The sequence below is a fragment of the Nipponia nippon genome, unplaced genomic scaffold (genome assembly GCF_047370975.1).
Source record: "Nipponia nippon isolate SJK-2023a ecotype South Korea unplaced genomic scaffold, ASM4737097v1 scaffold_2, whole genome shotgun sequence".
Taxonomy (NCBI): Eukaryota; Metazoa; Chordata; class Aves; order Pelecaniformes; family Threskiornithidae; genus Nipponia; species Nipponia nippon.
Window position 1 is genome coordinate 30,940,195 of NW_028262336.1, and position 21,487 is coordinate 30,961,681.

General features: G+C 45.5%; 1 long non-coding RNA gene across 2 annotated transcripts in view; it reads left to right on the forward strand.

Annotated features, from left to right (window-relative positions):
• LOC148055722 (uncharacterized) overlaps positions 1-21,487 on the forward strand; it is a 50,303-nt gene that overhangs the window by 21,942 nt on the left and 6,874 nt on the right. Inside the window, exons 3-5 of one of the 2 annotated variants that reach the window (XR_015705132.1) lie at positions 1,967-2,129; positions 4,780-4,864; positions 5,176-5,470. This is a non-coding gene — a long non-coding RNA (uncharacterized LOC148055722). Of the gene's footprint in view, positions 1-1,966; positions 2,130-4,779; positions 4,865-5,175; positions 8,756-21,487 lie in introns of those variants that run through there. The other variant, XR_015705133.1, reaches the window with a different exon arrangement.

The window sequence follows — 21,487 nt, forward strand, 5'->3', positions numbered from 1 at the left end:
AGTTTCAGAAGGCACTGAGAACACTGCATGACCAAGTAACAAAATGGCATATTAAGTACAATATTCACACATGCAAGATAATACATATGGGGGGAAAACAACACCCTCACCCTAGCTATGAACAGAGTGGGGATCTAACTGAGCTGCTGCTATTCAGAAAATTGGTCTGGGAGTCACTGGATAATTTGCTGAAAAGCCAGCTCAGTGTTCAGTGATGGTCAAAAAGAGAGAAAGACAGATAGCAATGATTAGAAAGGAACTAAAACAAAAACCAAAACAGATTATGCCTCTGTTCAAATCCATTATGTGCCATTCTGGTTACCACAGCTAGAAAAAGATAGAAGGGAGGGAAATAAAGCTGATGAGAAAGATAGAATGGTTTCTGTAGGAGAAGAGACTAATAGATTGGAAAAGAGATGAATGGTGATATAGGTCCATAAAATCATGAAGAATGAGGAACAGGGAAGGATTACTCATGGTTTCTGGTAATAAAAGAAGGAGAAGCTAATAAAAGTATCAGGCAGAGGTTTTAAAACAGACCAAAGGAAGGACTTTTTAATTCAATGTGTAATTAAGTCGTGAAACTCTTAAACACAAAATATTGTGGAGTCCAAAGGTTTAAATCAGTTAGAAGACAGATTAGACAAATTCATGTAGGATAGGTTTGTTTGTAGCTAATAAACACTGGCTACAGCCTCCAGCCCAAATAGTGAATCAGGGATTGCCAGAAATGCAGAAGGTGTGTCAGGGGAAGGACTGTGTTATATGCCCTGTTTCTTACACTCTTTCCACAGATGAACCTCTGGCACCACTGGAGGTAGCAAGCCGCTCAGATCCAGCAAAACATATCTATTCCATTTAAATTCAGCTTGGTGTAAAGAAGACAAGTGGGCAGTGTAAGAGAGTTTTAGGAGGTGGTATTTTCCTTCTCCAGCTCTTGCAGACATCTATTTGACCTTCTGTATAAATTAGTTTGAAAATATGTGCAACTGAAGCAGGAGATTAATGACTGTTGCAGTAGCTGCAGGTAGTCCGAATCTCTACCCTCCTGGCGTAGCGCCTGCTCCATGCCATGCAGACACCTTCTGGGAGGGGAACTCTGAATAACGTGTGTGTCACAAAAAGTAGCTGCAAGTCACAAGCAAATGTTTCCAGCTTCTTGGGAAGGGATACCCTCCCAAGGCTATCCTCAGGCTGCTGATATCTAGTGGGGAGATGGATCTTAAGCCCTACCCTTGGCAAAATGTGACATGGCAGCTTCATAAAAGGGAGCAGGCTCTGCATTTGAAACGTAGGTATTTGAAAGAAAGGTTCAGGTCAATCCCTGAGGCAATCCTGCCATTCTTGAGGATTCCGCCATTGTTTGAGCAGTTGTGTATGTGTCTGCAGGTTTCTTGGATTCCCTTTTGATCAACTTCGAATGGGTAAACCTATATCCATAACTTGTGTCCTGGGCTGCATAGCAGGGAAGCTCACTGCTCTGCCACCTGTGGCTTGCATGAAATCAGCATGGAGTGAACTGGAGCAATAATCACAATCCTTTACCAGTTTTGGTATTGGATGAGTTTATCTACTAAAGGTTTATCTACTTTACAGGAAATACGTCTGGAGGTCTTGCAAATGGAGAAGGGACTGTAACTGAATCCCTCTGTTAGGACAAACAGCCTGTCATTGCTACTATGGAGGTAGCCCTCATGACAATGAGACTGGCATTAAGACCTCATCAGAGATTTAACTGCAGTGTGTATCTTTATTACTTGCAAGATTTTCTGACAATACCTGCTCATATTGTCACTTTCCTTTGCATCAAAGAAATGGCTGTGTCCACAAGGAGCTCTGTCTCAGCTTGGGGTAACGCAGATTATTAGCTGCTAGATGCTAAAGAATCCTTAAGGAATCACAGTAATGAGGCTGAATGATGACTGGAGGTTTTGTGTTTGTTTCTGTGTGTTTCTGTCTTCTACAGCACTGCGAGATCTTACCCTAACTCTGGACGTATCCTCGTTCTCTGACAGTGGCTTGTTGCCATTACACTGAATGCTATTACTATAGTCTCCAGGGCTTAAATGCATAAAGACTACCGAGAAACACCTTGGAATTTCTGGTAATTTGTTAAAGTGCATTTAAAGGTAAGAAGATGTCTTTGACTGACAATATTGGAAACTTTTTTCAATCATCAGGCATGTTTTTGCAATGGCAACGCAAGCTTCTCCACAGCCCTTCAGTGTGTTCAGCTCTGACCCAAAGCAACCCAGAGTACTGCATTGCCCATGACCTTCTGAGGCATGAGGCTCTACCAGAAGAAATCATGAAGGACTCAACTCCATCTCCTGCAATAGGATACATTATCATTATTACCTAGATGGTAACAGTATGTGAAGGAGTACAGAGAGCCGTATAGGACCTGAGGCAATTAAACTTCAATCTATTGGCTCTTTTGAACTCCATCCTTCAGCTCTTTTAGTCAGGAGTCATTTTCAGGAGTGACCTGGAATAGTTTTTATTTGGTGTCTCAGTGGAATAGCACTCCATCTCCCACCAGCAAACACTCTGAATAATTTAGATGTTCTGCACCCACACAACAAAGATTTTCAAGCCAAGTTTTCAATGGATCTTGCACATATTACTTTTTTTGGGAAAATGTGTTTCATATTTTTCACTAGATGTAATAGAGTTACATTTTTTTAACTCAAGACTTCCTCAGACAAATCTTTCCTCAACAAATGTAAATGACCTATTGTGATCTATTTGATGGGACTCGGTTGTGTTATTGTCCATAGTGTGGATTTATCTAGGATAGAAAACATTAGTTGTCCCTGGAGTCTGAACTCGGTTAACAATAAACACTCCATAGAAATATCCACAAGATTTTTTTTTCAACAGGAAAAAGCCCAATACATTCTCGGCTGTTCAAAATGTGTAAGAATGTGTAAGAAAATGCTGCATAAAGGTATTGGTTGAAAACCTAAGTATTCAGTTATCATGCAGAATGTCAATCAAGGATTTTCCACGGGGGACTCTGCTAAGCTGTTTGACCGGTTTACTGAATAGTCAAATATTTCAGGCCTTGAGCCTTTTCTCAAGTTATTTTAACAGATTAAATTGGAATAAGGGAAGCTATTAATTTTTCAATCATATGATCTTATATTTACTCTTGTAATCAAATCACTTTCCCACCCCCTCAGTTTTACTAAAGAAATGTGAATCTCCTTCTCTGCCTACAGTTAAAAAAAAATTAAATTACAGTGAGTTTACTTTATATGGAATTGCTTAATCAGAATGCAGAGTTCCACTAATCATATTTAAATATAGTCACTGTAAGCCAAACATTGACCTTAGGTTAAAAGATTTTTATGGCTTACTTAATGGAGACCCATTTATAGAGCATCATAAAGAATTCTAAATCGTGTAGATGCAGGGCAAAATGAGACGATTAGAAAGGCAGCAGTGAACTGCCACAACCATTGTCATGACTTGGAAATGGTATTATTTTAAATTGTGCCAGCTGTAGAGCCACAGTAAGTGTAATAAAAACGGTGGGAAAGAAGCAGGAAAATAATGATTTTTGGCTCCAGGACAGTAGAGATTTCCAGAAGGTAAACATAAAGTGCATTCCATATGCACCTCAGACTATTTTATTTCCAACACGCTCTTCTGGCCATCAACACAAGGTAGATGTGTGAAGGTAAAGATGCGTGTGTGAAGATGTCTGCCTGCCTTTGTCTTCCTAATTTTTCTTCTTGTGGTAGTAGCAGTGTCAGTGACAATTCTCAAAGGCACAAACAGGTGTTTAGCTGCATAGCTATCAAAAAAATGAGAGGGAATTAAATGTTTACCTGACAGGCGTGGCACTGAAAATCTCCCCAGAAGGTGCTAGCGTATCATGGCTGCCATGATTTTATCTACCTTTGCTCATGGTGGGTGTAGCATCAGTATAATTTTAACTCTACGGTAGGTAGAACAGTAGTGATTGTTGGTAGTCACAATGTAAAGCTATAGTAAAGAAGGATTCAGGTGAGACTCTGATCACCACGTACAGCGTCACTGGATGTGACTGCAAGTGAGCAAACTTGAGCTAGACGGACCCGGTACTGTCGCATGGTGGGTTTCTTATGATGGCCCTATTTCCATTGCTGTTCCTTATGATTACCTGTGCAAGTATTTCTCTGGACTTCACTGCCATGCAATTGGCATCAGCGTCACTGTGTCAGAAGCAGGGCCTACATTTTTTTCCCTTACCTACTAGAAGGATACCCATTATAATCTTAAAGCTCATACATTATCACATGTAGTTTTTACAATAAATGTAGACACTTACAAAAATCAAGCTTTCCTTGCCTTGTAGTCTGTTTGCAACAACAAGCTTTTTTCCCCGCCCTGTTCTGTTTTCGTTTTGCTCTGTTTAATGCTCTCTGAGTCTTGTTTAGCTAACATTTCTGAGAACTGGAGGCAGAGGTGGGTTGGCATTTTCCTGGGCTCAGAAATGGCTAAGCTAACCAGCGAGTGAATGTGGGCCAGATAGCCTCAGAAGAACTTTAGTGTTGACGGGCCAAAGTTGATGTGCTGCATCCCAGCAGTCCCCTGCAGCTGGGCTCACAGGAAACTAGCATTTAAATTCTCATCTGGGTTCAGTCAAATCATTATAAGCCATCTTCGTTGTTTTATCTTTCAGTGCAGTAGCCAACAACTCTTCTAGGTTCAGACGGGCTCCTTGGGGAAGCTCATGTTGCAGCACTGAAACTAAGCTGAAACCCTCTATCTGTCTGTCTGTCTTTCCAGTCCTAAACCAAGATATTTATATCCTGCGCCTCACTGCAGCAGAGCGCTGTGCCGAATTTCATGGATCCCACAAACTTGCATGGATGTGAGTAGGCAGAATTTGGCCTTGACCAACAAACTGTGAAGCTGAATCAGCCCTTTTTCCTTCCAGTCCTTCACAACTTTGTCCATGGGATGGCTTCTGTTGTTCTGCTCCTCATCCAGCCAGCATGGCTTTCCTGAGGCCTTGGGATGTTATCCGCTTGTGGAAACAAGGGACCAAGTTCCTTGAGGGGCTTAGGGAATGCAAATGTGCAGTTGGCAGCTAGTCAGGACACCGGAGCTTGGGTCCAAGAGAGGGAAAAGGTGCTAGACAAGCTATATATAGTATCTGACCCTGGTTTCTCTTCTGTACAGCCAGTCCACTGACCTGAAGGACAGTGACCTGTTACAGCCACACTCAACTGTGTGGCAAGATCTCCTTGGCCTTTGCAAGGGAAAAAAACACGCATCTTAAACCCAGGTGAAGACTAGAGGAGAAAATGTCAGCTGCTCCTGGCCATTATTACCCCCCTGCTGTGCTCTGGGAACCAGGAGGAAAGGTCTCTCCACCACTGAAATGGCAGGCACCCTGTACAAAAGGAGCAGCAGCAACCCTGAAAGAAAATACGGTGACTGTGGATGGGAAAAGATCATCCTGAACTAGACGCTGGTAAGTGAGAGCAATCCATGCAGAGGAGTATGATTAGCCCAGAAACTGTCACGGTGTGTACCTATGGGGTAAATATGTCAAAAGGGGAGCAGCCTGCAGACAGGGTTGCATGTTCCCAGGGAACTGAAGGAGGAAGGAGTGGAAATGGGCAACTGTAAATGCAGATGCCCAAGTGGCCCTTTTCTTGTGCCCCATGTCCCATCCTTCTGCTCCAATGGGACCCAGGCCAGCAGTGACTTGTGCCGTCGTGGCCCAGTGGAGTCCTTCCTGTGCAGGCCACTCAAGAAAATCAGATGTGCCGGGAAGAGAGGGCAGGGGAATTAGTGAGAGAACAGAGAGAGAAAGAGATCTCCCAAACTTCCCACAGACTTCCAAACCTCTCCTGGTTTCCCCAAACCTCGTTGTCCCATCCTTGGGGTGGTGACACACAGTCTGACCAGCTGCACTGATGTACACCCACCTCAAGGGGCTGCAGCATGGGCTGAAGGCTTGAGAGTGTCTGAACAGGCGAGACCTCTGTGTTAGCAGATCTCTCATCACGGAGAGATGTGGAAACCAAAGGCACAACAGAAGAGCAGCTGAAGAAGGGAACAAGACACATAAGGGTCTGCAATGACCTAGAAATAAACAGCTGTGAAATTAACGTGAGAGAAAGAAGCATTTTCATCCTTTACTGTCCAGGATCTGCAGACTGTGGGGAGACACTTCCTCTCTCACCAATTCTTTAGCAATGGGAGGGCTCCTTAATTCTTGGGGACAGAGAGAAACAAGACTTGGTGGATGTACAGTACCTGTAAGCCTGATGCCCACACCTGTGAGGGTGCAAGGAAACTGCCTGCCAGGGTGAGAAAAGAAGCATGGCCTCCCCTTGTCAGGGAGGGTTTGGAGAGTTAAGCATCGTATAAGACAGAGGGACCTGCTGTAGGGATGGTTTCAAATCTGGTGGCCTTTTGGACCCATGAAGTGCAGAGGAAAATTGCAAAACCAGATAAAACAGGAAGAAAGAGCTGTAAAGGACAGGATGAAAAGGAGAGAAGATCACCTGGATCTCAGAAAATATTGACATCCCATGTGTCTGATGAAGACAGTGAGGACCAGTAGCAAAAGGGGAACCCTCTGATCTCTGATGACCCTGCTACATTTTAGGAGCACACTGCCATTTTCCTCATACAGTCTGTGAGGTTACTCCTTCTGGAAATACCAGATGTCTGGGACTAGGGAAGGCTTAGGCAGAGACAGTCCTTTCATGTTTCTCTGTGGTTTTCTGTCTCATTCCTGCCTCTCTTGATTTATTTGCTCCCATATATATCTTCTTTCCTCCTCCTGTCTCTCTTTTTTATGCTCTTGTACCGTACATGTTCTCTTTTTCCTTCCTGGGCTCAGATTTTCCTGTCTCACTCAGAGCCCAGGTTCCTACAGCAATGAGTGTGGTCATTCTAACAGGTGATGTTGATACTTGCCTTGCTGAAGAAATCATCAAGAAATGATGATTTTGTAATGTCCCACAGCTTCATTTAGAAACCAGCAGATATTACCCAGCTGTCACAGCCTTCCTTTGCTTCGAAGTTTTTCCAGCATTCGAACGAGGAACAGAAGTCAGTAACGCTAACACACTGGTTGGTAACACTGACAGTCAGGACACTGTCTGTTAGACGTGGTCAGTGTCCTGACTTCCACCAGAAAGCAGCGCTAGGATCCATCTGGTCATGTGCAGATATTGACAATGTAGGCATTTCCAGCAGGACTAGTCACCCCGCGTACCCTTCATAGTCAATAAAGACAAATAAGCACTTGCAGAGCACATTTTATCTTATCCTAAATCAATCAGCTACTATAGGCCAGATGAGTCGCACTCTAAAAACGCTTATTTCATTCTGGCCTAGTGTGAGCAGTTCTATGCAGGTGTCCATGCTGTATTTACTAAAGCTAACAAGATCCATCTCCCCATGTCGCTGTCTCAAGTACAAGCCCAGAATGGTTGCCTCCAAGTAACTCTTCGGCTACTGATCATAAGGCAGTTCATGCTGCGAAGTAAAAAATATTGCAAAATTGGAAAGGACAACTAACAGCAGAGTCAGGAGTGCTCAGCCCAAGGGAAGAAAAAGTTACTCAGCTCAACTGTACACCTGAGGGATTTGCGATTTGAAATAGCATTTTGGCCATTGCTTATGGATTTCTGCAGTCCTTCTCCATCTTTTCTCTCCCCTTCAGTGAAGGAGTGTATAGGGAAGGGCAAACTAACAAACTGCAGAGAGCATGGTTTAAAAAAAAAGCCATCAAGCAGACAGCTAACAAGAAGAAAGAGAGTCTGTCAGAAACATGGAACGGGGAGCACTTGCTCCTCCTCAGCCAACACCTTTCTCTGTAAGTCACATCTCCATGAGTCTCATCAAGGACCTTGGCTCAGAGGCACAGGAGCCTTTTTTTTAAACTTTTCAGCTCTGCTTCAGATAGTAGGGTAATTTTATCTTAACATTGGCACTCTACAGAGTTCCCTATGGAATATCTTGAAGCTAAACAAACACAAATCCTAGAGAAACAACATTTAGTTTTCGAAGACAATTGAAATATTTTTAAGACCAACCACTGTTTTGGCCCAGGGTATGCACTTTCTGCATGGCAATCTCCAATTTGTACCAGATGCAAAGGCAAAGATATTTACTACGCATACCCCAAACTGCACAAATTCCTTTGTCTTTGTGTTCACTTAACCTCAACTTCCATTCCACATAACTTACTTCACCTCAACTATGTTTCTTGGAATAACATTGAATTTTGGTCAGTTCATTATTGGCTTTGTTTGTCTTCGGTGCACTATGCGTTACAGTGTTGGCTTGAAACACGAAACACTGTGGAGAAGGAATCCAATATGGTAATACAATCATTTGCCTCCTATTGCAGGAATAGTTTCCATTATGGCCCCTATTTTTCACACTCTCCTAACTTTCCAAAACACTCACCTTTGGAGATGGAGTTTTCCATGGTTGGTATTTGCCTGGAGGTTAAATATGCCTGTGTGAATGGAAGTTTTAGCAAAGACGTCTAGTCACTTTTACATTATGGGAGAGTGGAAAAAACCCTACATTTTTTCCGGCTTGGGAAGAAAAATGTCTAACCACATTTCTAAGAAGGGCGACAGCAAATCTGCTGAGGGTTGAAATTTGACAGGCATGATCAGTGGAGAGCCCAGTCATATGTTATGGACCCTGCTTTTTGAACTCATCTCCGTGTCTCCTGGTGTCTATAGAGGACTATTTGTGTTCAACAGCCTGCAGGATGAGAGCACAACCAACCAGTCACCCCAACTGCCAGCAACTAATTCCTGTCCTTTTTTTCCCATGTAAGCACAAAATTAGGAGCTGTATTAACAGCTCTGTCCCCAAGGGTCTGGAAACGCTTAAATTAAATTTCTAATCATGCTAACTCAGTCTCTCGGAATGTGTATAATAAGTTTGTGTGTAAAGGAGTTGCTTGTCCAGTTAAACAAGGAGAACTGAGTGGTATTAAAAGAGTTGGTATCTTTCTTCTGCCATTACTTTTCTTTTTCCTGGTTAAAACATCTACCTCCTCTGTGTGAAGGGCCTGGAGCTGGCCTGTAGTAGCTTATGAATCCTACATGAAGTCTGGCTATAGAGATAATAATTATGTGACTACATCTGGTTATTGGATTATTACCAGCATGAAGAAGTTGTTGTCTTAGTTTTCTTAATGCCAACCCATTAAGAAAAAAAAGAAGGAAAGAAATACAATAGTTCCACAAGAGCAACTTCTTAGCTGACATATCAGGAACTCTCAAGAAATAATGCCTGAGCTACAAGCTGTAAAGAGGCCACGTCCACACAATTTTTGATGTGCAAGTCAAAAAAGCCAGGAAGATCATCGTTGTTGTTGAAAGTGCAGGCTGCAGGCACAGAGATCTCACTGGCAGACACCACGCGGGAAGCTGAGGAAGCTCGGCTTGCTCAGGACCAGGAGCGATTACAAGTTGTAGGGGAGATAAAGGTGCAGTTTTTTTCATGATTTTGGGTAGGCAGACATGTAGGGAGAATGTTTGAAGGTTTAAAATTAAATATCATGCTTCTACGGCTGAGAAGACACTTTTAGGTCACCTGCACCCTATCTGTCTCCCTGTATGACAATCCGCAGTGTGTGGCATTTCTCCCACGAATCCCTGCAGCATTTCAGTCAAGCCCCCCTTACTTATCCTCAGTCCCGACTTATCTGCCCCATGCACACCCTTTTAGCTGACCATGCTTGAGTGCAAGGCTAGACAAGATGACCTCCTGAGGTCACCTCCAACCCGAATTATCCTGTGATCCCATGACCACATTGCAGAGCAGGCCTGCTGTCTGATTTTGCCATGCAGCTCAGTACGGAAAGTGACGCTGCCGCATCCGTGTGGCCCAGCAGGTCACTGCAGTGTGGCCAGTGTCACTGTGGAGGTCAGCAGGGCCATACACTGGATGGATTACTCTTCTGTTCCCGCTGACCACGACATGGCAAAACATCTCCCCCTTTTTGAGCTCATAGGCAGGATGCATGGTCCCCTACGGTGTCCCCCAAATATGGCAGTCACAGAAGGTTTGGTTGTACTTGGGCCTCTCTGATCACCGCAGGTGGCCCTTGCACACCCCGATCAGAAGCGCCGACTGTGCACATTGTGCCTGTGCTTCCTGGAAGTCTTCTGCCTGCCACCCCTGCCAAGTGTTTACTCTCTCAACTGTTGACATGAGATAGCAGTCTCCACAATGTGATTATCTCCACTTTCATCTTCATCAGCGCTGTGTGACCCTCTGTAGCCTCCACCCAAATGACCATGGGGAGTTCAGTCACATTATGAGCTCCTGCCAAATGTGTCTTCAGGTGCCTGAGAGCTGCCTGGGAGATCAGCTGAGCACAAGACCTGGGGCATCTTCCTCACCAGTCTGCCCTAGGGGTGAGCAGCTGGTCCTGCTCAACCAGAGACAGGGATGGGACGTGGTGGGGATGCTTTGTCCATGGGGGGAGACATCAAGGGACAGAGGTAAGGACACTCCTACAGGTCAACGAGTCCAGAGGAAGGCACGTGTTATAAAAATACTTTCTGGTTGACAAGTGTAAAGCCTTTTCCTGTGGTTAAGGGGCAGCAATCTGCATCAGCCTCACACAGAGAAGCTTCTGGCTAGAAGTCATTCCTGAAAGCCAGCACACATTGTATCGCATGTCTGGGACCACTGGCTCCGTGGAGGGAGCACAACCCCAGGGAAGATGTGCAGGCTGGTCAGCCTTCTCCACCCTACACCCCCCATTACACTGGGGACCAGCTCATAGTGGTGAGAAACTCCAGCTGCAAGTATTGTAGCCCAGGCTAGGTATGGGGAGGGAGAAGGTGTGGAGAGGACCAACAGCAGCGACAGGCTTGCCATAGAGGTTCCCCCGCCCCGCACACACCATGTAGGCCTTGCTTAACCAGAAGGGAAGGGACCAAGGCAGCTCACACGAGGCACCACACAGAGAAAAAAGCTCCTCATTGATCACTGGGGCAATGTGCAATCCTGGAGGTCATTCATATTCACTGTACCCAGGAGAAATGGGTCACGATACTGGGAGCATTATCACAAGCCACATGCTGGCCTGGCCTTTTTTCTTAAACAAGCTATACGTCAGACCTCAGATCCCTCTGTCAGCTATTCATGGCAGCGACTCTGGGCTAAGAGCTATTTGCTCTTCCACTTGCTAAAAAGTCTGTTGTATCACAGCCTGTAAAAGAAGGTGCACGAGGAAACCCTCCCTAAAGATGATAAAAATCAAGAGGAGCGAGAAAAAACAGAGCTGAAACAGAGCCCCAGGACCCTCAGTTACCCTGCTGGCCCCATTTCAAGGAGCTCCCTGTCCCTGATGGCCTGATTACCTCTGGTTTAAGGTCTCAGCCTTGATGTTGAGGACATAGGGTTGAGCCTCCTACCGCTTAGACTGGCTGACTTCCTGGAGCCATGGGCATGGGCCCTCAAGGAGCACGCTGTTGGACTGACCTGATCAAAGCAGAAATGGGCTGATGTGCAGGGGAGTCGAGTGACCTGAAAGAAAAAATCCCATTGGATTTGGTAGCTAGAGCCCACTCCTTGCCTTCTACCAGGAGGACTCTCAGTGCTGCTATCCAACTTCTGGCAGGCATTTTCTGTGATATCTGTCCTCCAGCTCTGTATGGTCATTGTTGCTGCATGAGGTACCACTTGACCTCATAGAATCATAGAATCATTTAAGTTGGAAAAGACCTTTAAGATCATCAAGTCCAACCATTAACCTAGCACTGCCAAGTCCACCACTAAACCATGTCCTCAAGCACCACGTCTACCCATCTTTTAAATACCTCCAGGGATGGAGACTCAACCACTTCCCTGGGCAGCCTGTTCCAGTGCCTGACTACCCTTTCAGTGAAGTTTTCCCTAATATCAATCTAAACCTGCCCTGGCGCAACTTGAGGCCATTTCCTCTCGTCTTATCGCTTGTTACTTGGGAGAAGAGACCGACCCCCACCTCGCTACAACCTTCTTTCAGGTAGTTGTAGAGAGTGATAAGGTCTCCCCTCAGCCTCCTCTTCTCCAGGCTAAACAACCCCAGCTCCCTCAGCTGCTCCTCATAAGACTTATGCTCTAGACCCTTCACCAGCTCCGTTGCCTTTCTTTGGATATCCCTTCACCCAGGTCATTGATAAAAATATTAAATAGAACTGGCCCCAATACTGAGCCCTGAGGAACACCACTTGTGACCGGCCACTAACTGGATTTAACTCTGTTTACCACCACTCTTTGGGCCTGGCCATCCAGCCAGTTTTTTACCCAGCGAAGAGTACACTTGTCCAAGCCAGGACTGCTTGCTCCGCCTAATTTACTCCATGGCCTCCTTAACACAGCTGTGGACCATCTGGCAGTCAAGCTTTTGCCTGCTGGTCTTCTGGGGAGGGTAGAATGAAAGGTTTCTCCACAATTCAGGCCTGGATGCACGTGTACTGCCCACAGCAAGCAGACTGCACCATCAGTGGTAAAACTGTGTGAGGCAACTTGCCTGCACCAGGTGAGGGAGGCTAGGGCAGCTATGATTTTCCTCAGACAATCTTTTCCACTAGGATGGCATGTGCAGGGCAGGATTCCATGTATTGCTATGTCTTTAAGCCTATGTGGTAAAGGAGGGAGTGAACATTTGTGTTTGGATCTGATCCCAGGATCTTATCCTCTGGCTTTCCACTTGTGCAGCTAGGGCTGCAGGGCCGTGTCCCATGGCTCTCTCTTGGTCTCCTCCACCATGATCCATCAACTTAAAATTATGTTGCTCAAAACCAGACTCACCGGTTCCTTTCTTTTGCTGCTTAGGGCATATTTTTGGGGATCATCATAGGGGAGTTCCCAGCAAGTTATTCTGCAGCAACAAAAATCGTAGTGTCATTTGGTGACTCCTTAGCAGAAGAGTCCTTGATGCTAAATGGACTGACTGATGGAACGGCTGGTGGTGTGACCTTGGTAGGTGGAGGCATGGCACGGCTGCCTAGCTGAGCTAGGGCTGGTGGTCTGGCCCTAGGGGCAGACAGCTTGCTGCCAGGAAGCGATGATCCTAGCCAGAGAGTGCTACACGCCTCTGCATGGCCTTGGCATTTGGCTCGCTTGTCCATCTGTGAAATGGGGCTAGCAGTGCTCACCTTTGTTTTCGGGATGTTTTAGGTCTCAGCATGAAATCTATTATGCAAACAAGGAAGGTTTCTGGTGCTATTTCTTAGTAATGAGCAGCAGACCTTGAATTTTGACCTTTACATGTTGTTGGGGGTTTTTTTGCTGGTTGTTTTGTTTTGTTTTTTACGACTGTCCGTCCTTGCCTCACCAGGCCTGAACTGAGTGGACTGGTCGCAACTGAAGGTCAGAATCATTTTCCTGCCAGCTCTAACCATGTAAGTAGGGGTTAGAGCAGCGCTGGAGGGGGGTATATTTATGGGCATGCAGATGAGCTACCATTTGGACGTGGTTCTGCTGGTAGGTGGAGGGATGGAAGCACAGCTCTGTGGGGACACGGTGTGGTCGCTCCCGAAAACGGCACCCGGTGCGGATGAGCGGAGCCTCTGGCTTGCTTTCTCCTTAGCTGGGTGTAGGCAGAGAGCAAGAGCGCAAGACCAATCTGTGTGTCACCGTGGGCGAGTAAACATAAGTGCCAACTCGCAGGGTTATCTGGCCCTCAGCGCCAGCCTTTTGGGTGGCCGAACTCCAACGCTGACCAGCTTGCAAAGAGGAAAAATATTGCAGTTTTCTGCACTTTGAATCCTGGTAACTCTGCCCGCGATCTCCTCAGCCGGATTCAGAGGAAAGGCTACATGCATCTCAGCCAGTGTAAATCACGCCTCCTTCTGCCTGGCTCCATGTGTAAACGATACCAGCTCAGCCTTTGCCTCCAGAGTAACCCCACGTGTGTAAACACCTCTCTGTGAGCGTTAACCTAACTGGCAGAGTTATTCCCATGCAAGCTGCTCCCCTCCATACGCTGCAGTGCTCCCAGCAGGCTGGTACAGCTGCAGCTGCCCTTCCAGCAGAACTTCTTCAGTCCATTGGACTCTCCTAGATTCAGGCCCCATCTTCAATAGATAACTCGTACATAGATAATACATACCTCAAACCTGAAGTTCGACAACTGATTCCTTGTTCCCTATGGTTTATCATCTAGCTGGAGGGATGCTCATGTGTTACTGTGTCAGCAAATAATTATTCGTTAACTGAACTGGGCCAAGCCCAGATGTGTGCTCATCTGCTGCAGGTGCTGCTATCCTGATTTCTGAATTAGAACAGGCCCTGAGGAGGGGCATAGTTTTGATGTCCATGGGCTAACCTCTGGATTAGTCTGCCTCTGAACTTTTTCATATGCGCACCCAGGAGCTCCTGTCAAACCTCTCGCAGCAGCCAGCGGCAAGGGCAGAGGGAGAGTACCGCGCCGGAGCGTGCAGTGCTCTCCAGAATACAACAGCAGTATTTCATTAGCACCCTCTCTGTGGGCTGAATCCATCACCATGACAGCTGGCTGAAGAAACAGCAACAAAACAAGGAGTTCACCGACTTGTCAAAAGTTTTAGATTTGGATGAGGTTTTGACAGACCCATCTCTCAACTCCTCAGTAGCCCAGGCACCGTGCAGACTGCCCCTGGGCCTCCTCCTCCACCTGCCCACCCACCTGCTTGAGACTCTATTCTCTTTCCAAGAGGAAGATAAGATGTTTGAGTTTTAGTCTGGTGTGGAAGGCAACTAGATGTCATAAGGGGATTATTGTTTTCTGCCTAGTTCTCATTGTGATGCCGCGCAGGCTGTGAATCTTGATCATGATCCTGCACATGCTTTTTGTGCGCTTCCCTGATTAAAGTTGAAGATGCCATAAAATTTACCAGTAACATTGTTCTGGGGTTCTGCTTAACCTAGGAAGAGCTCAGTTACACAGTGATATGAATCAGGATCAGGTTCTATTGCAAAGATGGCTCTGAGCTCCTGAATTCCTCCTGTTAAATGGGATAGTTGGTTTCAATCCATTATTAATGATTCCTGATACAGCATTTGATCTCCAGTTCCACAAAGTCCAGGACTGTTCAGATGAGCCTTTGGTCCTTACTCATCTCATTACGTGAGCTTCAGCCACTTGTGATATTAATGACCAATCAAAAATACCGCTCATCTATCAATTAATAATAGGGATCCTTGTTTAAAAGAGCAAGTGCAGTTCTAGGACACTGTCAGATTTGCGGGGACCCTCAAGCAGACTTTCAGCATGGATGTTAGGTGTAAGGTAGGGCTTTGTATAAGAATGAGAATTTTGATGCATATTCTGTGGAGGATGGGGTTCATAAACCAGCGTCTACATCAAAGGTGTCAGGAGTCAGTGGGTCAGCAGAGACAGCCACAGCTGAGAAGACCTAGATTCAGCCTCTTGTCCCATCACAGAGTCATTCATTGACCGAGCAAACCACTCAGCTTCCCAAAGCTATTTTGGTTCCTGGCTCCCACTGATTTTAATAGGTATTACACACCTCAGTATCCTTGAAGGTCTACACTTTCAGTTGCTTAACTGAAAGAGAGTCAGCAAATCAATGTTTTCATTTGAACTGCTCTAGTCCATGGTGGTCCTGTTACCAGAAAAAGGCCCACAGATACTAGGACAGAGCACCACATGCAGATCTGCAAACGCAGACCTCCTGGGATGGCGTACCTAGAGGCAGCTCTGTGCCAGCAGCCAGGCTCTATCTCTGGGTAGTATGTGTCTGTGTCCTTCAGAAACAATGTTCTTACCCTTCCTTAGACTCGTATCAGCTGCGGGATGCTGCAGGGTACAGCTCATGCTGTTCCCGCCTGGTGAGATAAGGCTCCCTTCAAAGTTCCAACTTGTTAAAGAAAATGTCACACCACATGCAGCGCGTCTGGAAGCTTCCAGATTGTTTAGAGTTACATGAGCAAAACTGTAGCTGTATTTTCAGCAAATATCTTCTAAAAACATGTCAGCTTTAAAATACATTGAGGTTGTCAAGAGATGCCAGCAAAAAAAGTGGTCACTGTAAGACCGAGCTGGTGTTGTGGTTAAAGCACCTTTGAGACTTCCAGACAGAAGTGTATCTATCAGTACGAGACAAATAAGCAAAATGCCTGTAACTTACCGGGTTAGAGCATCACTTCTTCCTATTCGGCCATTTCTTCATGGCCTGCCTGTTTGTTTCATAGTTTTCAGCTGCATACATAAAAAAAATGGGAGGAACTCATTTTGGGTCACCATAGGGTGCTGACCCAGACTTTTGTTACTGGACTGATAGCTGAAGGGAAAGATAAACATTTCACTTCTTTAATAAGACCTCAGTTGGCCCTTCAAATAGGAAATGGTATTTAGAACAACGATGCCAGCTGGAGCTGGTGGGACCTGCATCCTCTCTGGTGTCCCATGTGCTCCAAGAGAAAAAGCAAGGGACGTCCCATTGTCCTGATTTATGGAAAAATATGTCTCTGGAAGAGATTAAATCCGCTTTTGCTTCACTGGCAAAAGTCACCCAGATATTTTTATATCTAATCGGGTTCCTTTTCATTTATCATGATGTTCAGCCAGAGTTGTAGGTCAAACAAGCAGCTTTGTGCTGTGTGCCAAATGCAGACTGATATGGAGCCTTTGAAGTAAGAAATGTGAGCAATCTTCTCCCCACAGGTTTGGTCCTCCTGATAAGTGGGTACACAACCGACACATCACTCTTCAACCCACTCTTGAGCACTTCACTGGTGTATTAGCTTTATGATAATTCTCAGTAATGAGGGGAATACTTACCAAAAGTAAAATCTGAATAGAGAAAGCAGAAAAAAATTAAGTTTTACAGATCAGTTTTAAGAGAAAGTCTGTCTTCGATGAGAAGTTTGAGACTTCCCTTCTGAGAAGATGAAATTACCCTAGTGAGCCCTGACCTATTGAAAATGTGGTTTTATTTGAATTATTTATTTGAATTATGATACTTCTGAGTGTGGGCTGGCAAAATCAAACCCTAGAGATTGGGACCCCTCCAATTCAAGCCTCCTTTTCTTCAGCCAAACCATCCACATTATTACATATGGATTTTGAATGTTTGGGGTCCTTCTGGAGGAGGATCAATTTGCTATAAGGAACCTCTCTGTTTTTCACTGCAGGCTAGGATCAGAGGTGAGCTCATGACGCAGCACTGAGATCTCAGGTCAAACATGAATGTGTTAACATGGAGGAATAGGCACAGTTGAAGTTCAGCTTCTTATACAGATATATAGATGTATGAATGGTGTGCAGCATTTCAATCCAGGTCTGGATTCATATTTTGAACCCTGCCTGAGTTGAGGGAATTGAGGTCATAAAGGTCAGCTCTGTATCCTCGTCGAGCAAGGCTCCTGAAGGCTTCACTGGAGTAAATTTTTAGTGCAGGAACATAGAAAACTTACTCAACATAGTGCCTTTGTAGGCTCATTAACTACTTCCTGGGTAACATATAGCACAGTATTCTTCACCTTCCCTTCAGATTGAAACGCAAGAAAATTTTTGATCATTCAGCATATCCACTGGGTGAAATGTAGTCACCCTTTCAGTCCTGTATCTTAACCTTCTCTTGAAAGCTTGCAGGATACGTTGCCCTTAATCCATGTTTCTGGGCAGAGAGAAATCTCCATTTGCTGAGAACCAAGACCTCCATAGACAAAGGGAGGTCTTTGTAACCCACTGCTAAGAAGCATCTCCCGCTGTCACTAAAGAAACACGTGTGCTACTCAGAAGGCAGTGAAAGTTCTCATATCGACTTTAGCGAGAGGAGGCTGAAAGCCTGATCCTTTTCTAAACATAAGAAACTTTTTGCTTCTGTCAAAGCAAATATCTGCTTGTGAAACTTCTTAGCTAGGGGACGGAGTGACACAGTGCCATGAGGTATTTGGTGTGAAAAATGGGTAAATATCACATTTAGGATTTGGATTAAGGTCTCAAAGACGCCTCCTAAGCACCGCTAACAGTCTCTGAGGTGGTTGCTAAAGCTAGTTTCACTGTAGACTTTCTAAGTGAAGTAATAGAATTGGTGTCCACCAGCAGATGGTGCTTCTGCCTGAGAATTGTTTTCTTTCATGACCACTGAAAGATACAGCTTCTCGCATCATTACTGTAAAAGATACTTTACAAGGCAAGCCATTGTCCATTACATTGTACGGATTCCATATTTTAGACAGGTCCTATGTATGCCTTTCTGTCTGCTCTTCCTTTACCTCCAATGCTGCTTTTCTTTAAAGGGCCTTTGAGTAAAGGGACAATTTCCCTTTTAAAAAATATCCCATAGAAGCTCCTTGTTTAGCAGATGTAATATCAGGCTGAAGATCTTCAGTGATAGGGAAAAAAGAGATGAGTGAGGTTTTTTACTTGAGATATCTTACAGGCTAACTTCAGTGGAGACACATATGCGCAAAACCAGGCAAGCAGTCCATCCCTTGTAGTCTACTGATTCCAGGCTCCCCAAGGACAAGAAGCTGAAGTTCATCAGCTCTGAAAGCATCTGGAGCAGATGAAGACGACTATTCTCTTTAATGTTTGTGGGACCAAACTACTAACTTTTAGCTGAAATCTGGTTGTGTCTATTATAACTAATTTGCATTAGGAACCTTGTACTGTTATTTCTGCCATTACAACAGCAGTAAGTACTTTAAAATGAAGATCCAGGATCACTGTCACTGAGTTAGATAATGCATAGTCATGCTGCGCCCAAGTGTCTTACGATTCTTTCCTCCATCGTATAGATACCTTGATGGTTGATACATCTAGTCCTTTAGTTCACATGCCGCTACGTGGGCCTGGCACGCTGCTGAATGTACCAGAGTCCAAGCTCAGGGACAGTGCTGCTTTTGGGCTGGAGGGTTGCACTTAACACTGGGCTTGTAGCTAGCTCTGGTGATGGAGAAGGAGTGATGGTAACGGTAAATCTCTGCATTGCAAGTGCATGAGGTATGGCAATCCCTGCAGAAGAGCACAAAACAGGAGTTTGATTCAACGCATTAGGCTGGAATATGAGGCTACCCCTTGTCCTAAAGAGCTCATAGTATTGAGCCCAGACCTGCCCTCAGCAGCCTGCACACTGGCTGCTGTACTCTGGTGCCTTCCATGCTGCTCTGGGCAGCTTCAGCCCCATCCAGGAGATACCAGCATGGGGACTGTGGTTACCCCACTGAGACGATGAGACCTCTGAATGACCTGCGTCAATGCAACAGCAGGGAAAGGTACCAACACGAGACAGAAATTTTGTGAACACATTCTTACATGAACCACAATAATCACATACTTATACACACAATAAGGTGTGTGTACTCCAATCGTGCAGGTCTGCAGACATTCTTGGGCACTATGAAAAATCTGATTTATTTTAAAAGTGACTGAATTTTTAAGAAAATGGTAATTTCTCCTCTTTCTTCCGTCTCAGAAATGGCCAATGAAAGGCAGCAGCAGAAATGCTAAACTCATCCTCCTCACTTAAGGCACTTTGAGGAACCACACACATAGTCCTGGAACTAAAAGAAATCAGGACCAAAACATACTTCCATGACTTTGGTGGGATAAATGTACATGCCATGCCACAATGCTTGCAGCATATGTTCCTGGCCACCACATCCACAGTATTTTTGAAATCTAAGGTGAATCAACAGTCCATGGCTCTTTACGGTGGCTTTTACTGGAGCCTTCGATGGAGGTGACAGAATATGGTTTCTAGAGTGCTGGACGTTAGCTGATCCAGGAGGGTAATTAATGGACGGAATCCAATTAAAAGATTACTCTCCTGTTCTCCAGATAGGGTGCTATATTGATGCACAAAATTATCTGTTGAAATCCCTCAGGCAGCTTACCCAGAATAACATTCTTCTGGATCCACTCCAGCTCCCAGCAGAGGCTCTAGTTCAGGAGATCATCTTTATTCAGAACAGCACTTAAGCATTTGCTTAAAGTTAGGCATGTATGTAAGAGCCACTTCCAACATGGCTGTACTTAATTGCACCCTAGCTGCCTTCCTAAATTGAGATTAATGTCAACAGGAAGGTTCCAGCTGATTTCGGAAAGCTGGGAGGAGGCCACTGCCATCTCCACGGAGTCACTGCACTTCTTGACCATGGGAATATTCACAGAGTTATGTAGTGTATGGTATATCTAAAATCACACATTCTTGCAGGCCTGGGAGCCGTTCCAGCAGGGTGTGAAGACGTGTGGCCCAGTGGATCAGCATAAGGAGCTGGCCTCGGCTCCCAGCACCTTTCTGGGGGAGCTGGTGCTGGATGGGGGATGGCAGGGAGCCAGCCCCGCTCGGAGCAGGGTCACCACTGGATCCAGAGCAGGCTGGTGCCAGGGGTGCCAGTTCTCCCTGCACACCATCAGCTCTGCACCCCGAGCCAGCGGCTGCATCGTGGTGCTGAGGCCAGGTATCAGGGAAGGTGCTGGAAAGACAGGGAAGGTGTGCATGCGTGGGTGGCCTCTGTCTGCCGCTCTGGAGGCAAGGGTTTTCTGCTTGAAGCGGGAGCTAAACGCAGGCGGATTGCAAGGCCAGTTTACGCAACTGGATTGCGGCCATATAAGCAAATGGGCCCAAGGTCAAGGAAGGCTGAGGAAACAAGAAAGGCGCCTGGGCTCACGCAACATATACCAGGTTAAACGAGCAATTATTTCTTAACTCGTGTGCTGACACACTTGTTTTCCTTCCTTGTCAGTGGGCTTGAAATGATCAGTTGTCTTTACTTTTTAGAGCTCGTGGGGTGATGTGGGGCCTCGAGATATGTTTTGGCCTCAATGACCTCTATGGATTGTTTTGTGTAAAACATAGATTTTTTCTGCCAAAATAAATATCAGTGTAATGTAACTTCCTCTGACAGTGGAGTTGATGCCATTGCATGAGGTTGTGTAGGGTGCTTGCTCTGGTTTTCTGTTTCAATAACATGTCCTGACCTGGCCTTTGCTTCCCCTTTCACTATCACCATGTGAGCAGTAACAACTGGTTCCATGATCACAGGACTCCATTAAAGTCCCAAGTATGAGCAATGAGCATCTCTACTAGGCTGTATCCAGGTCTACAGGTTGGGAAAAATAAACAGCACTTTTTTTAATATGCAATGATGGAGTGCATTAAACCCAAAATATATAGCAGCTCTAGACCTAACTTGAGATTTCTGCAAAATGCTGAGCTCGTCGGCAGGTTGCACCCAGCCACAGCAACCATGTGCTCATACCAGCTAATACTGGCACGACCTATGCTGGGTGCTCTCCTCCTCTTCCCGCTTGTGCCGCGTAACATGGCACAGGCACTCTGCACGGGTGGCTGGTGCCTGGACCCCACCCGTGACAAAGCTGCTCAAGTGCCACAAGACAAGAAGAACATTTCTCAGATCTCTTCTTTACCAACATGGGAGGCAGAGCCACACGGGCTTGTGTGGCTGAGGGGTGGCTGCTATGCTCAAGCAATGTACTTGCTCACTAGCACCAAGGTTTTGAACATAGGCCCCTACCAGGTAGCAC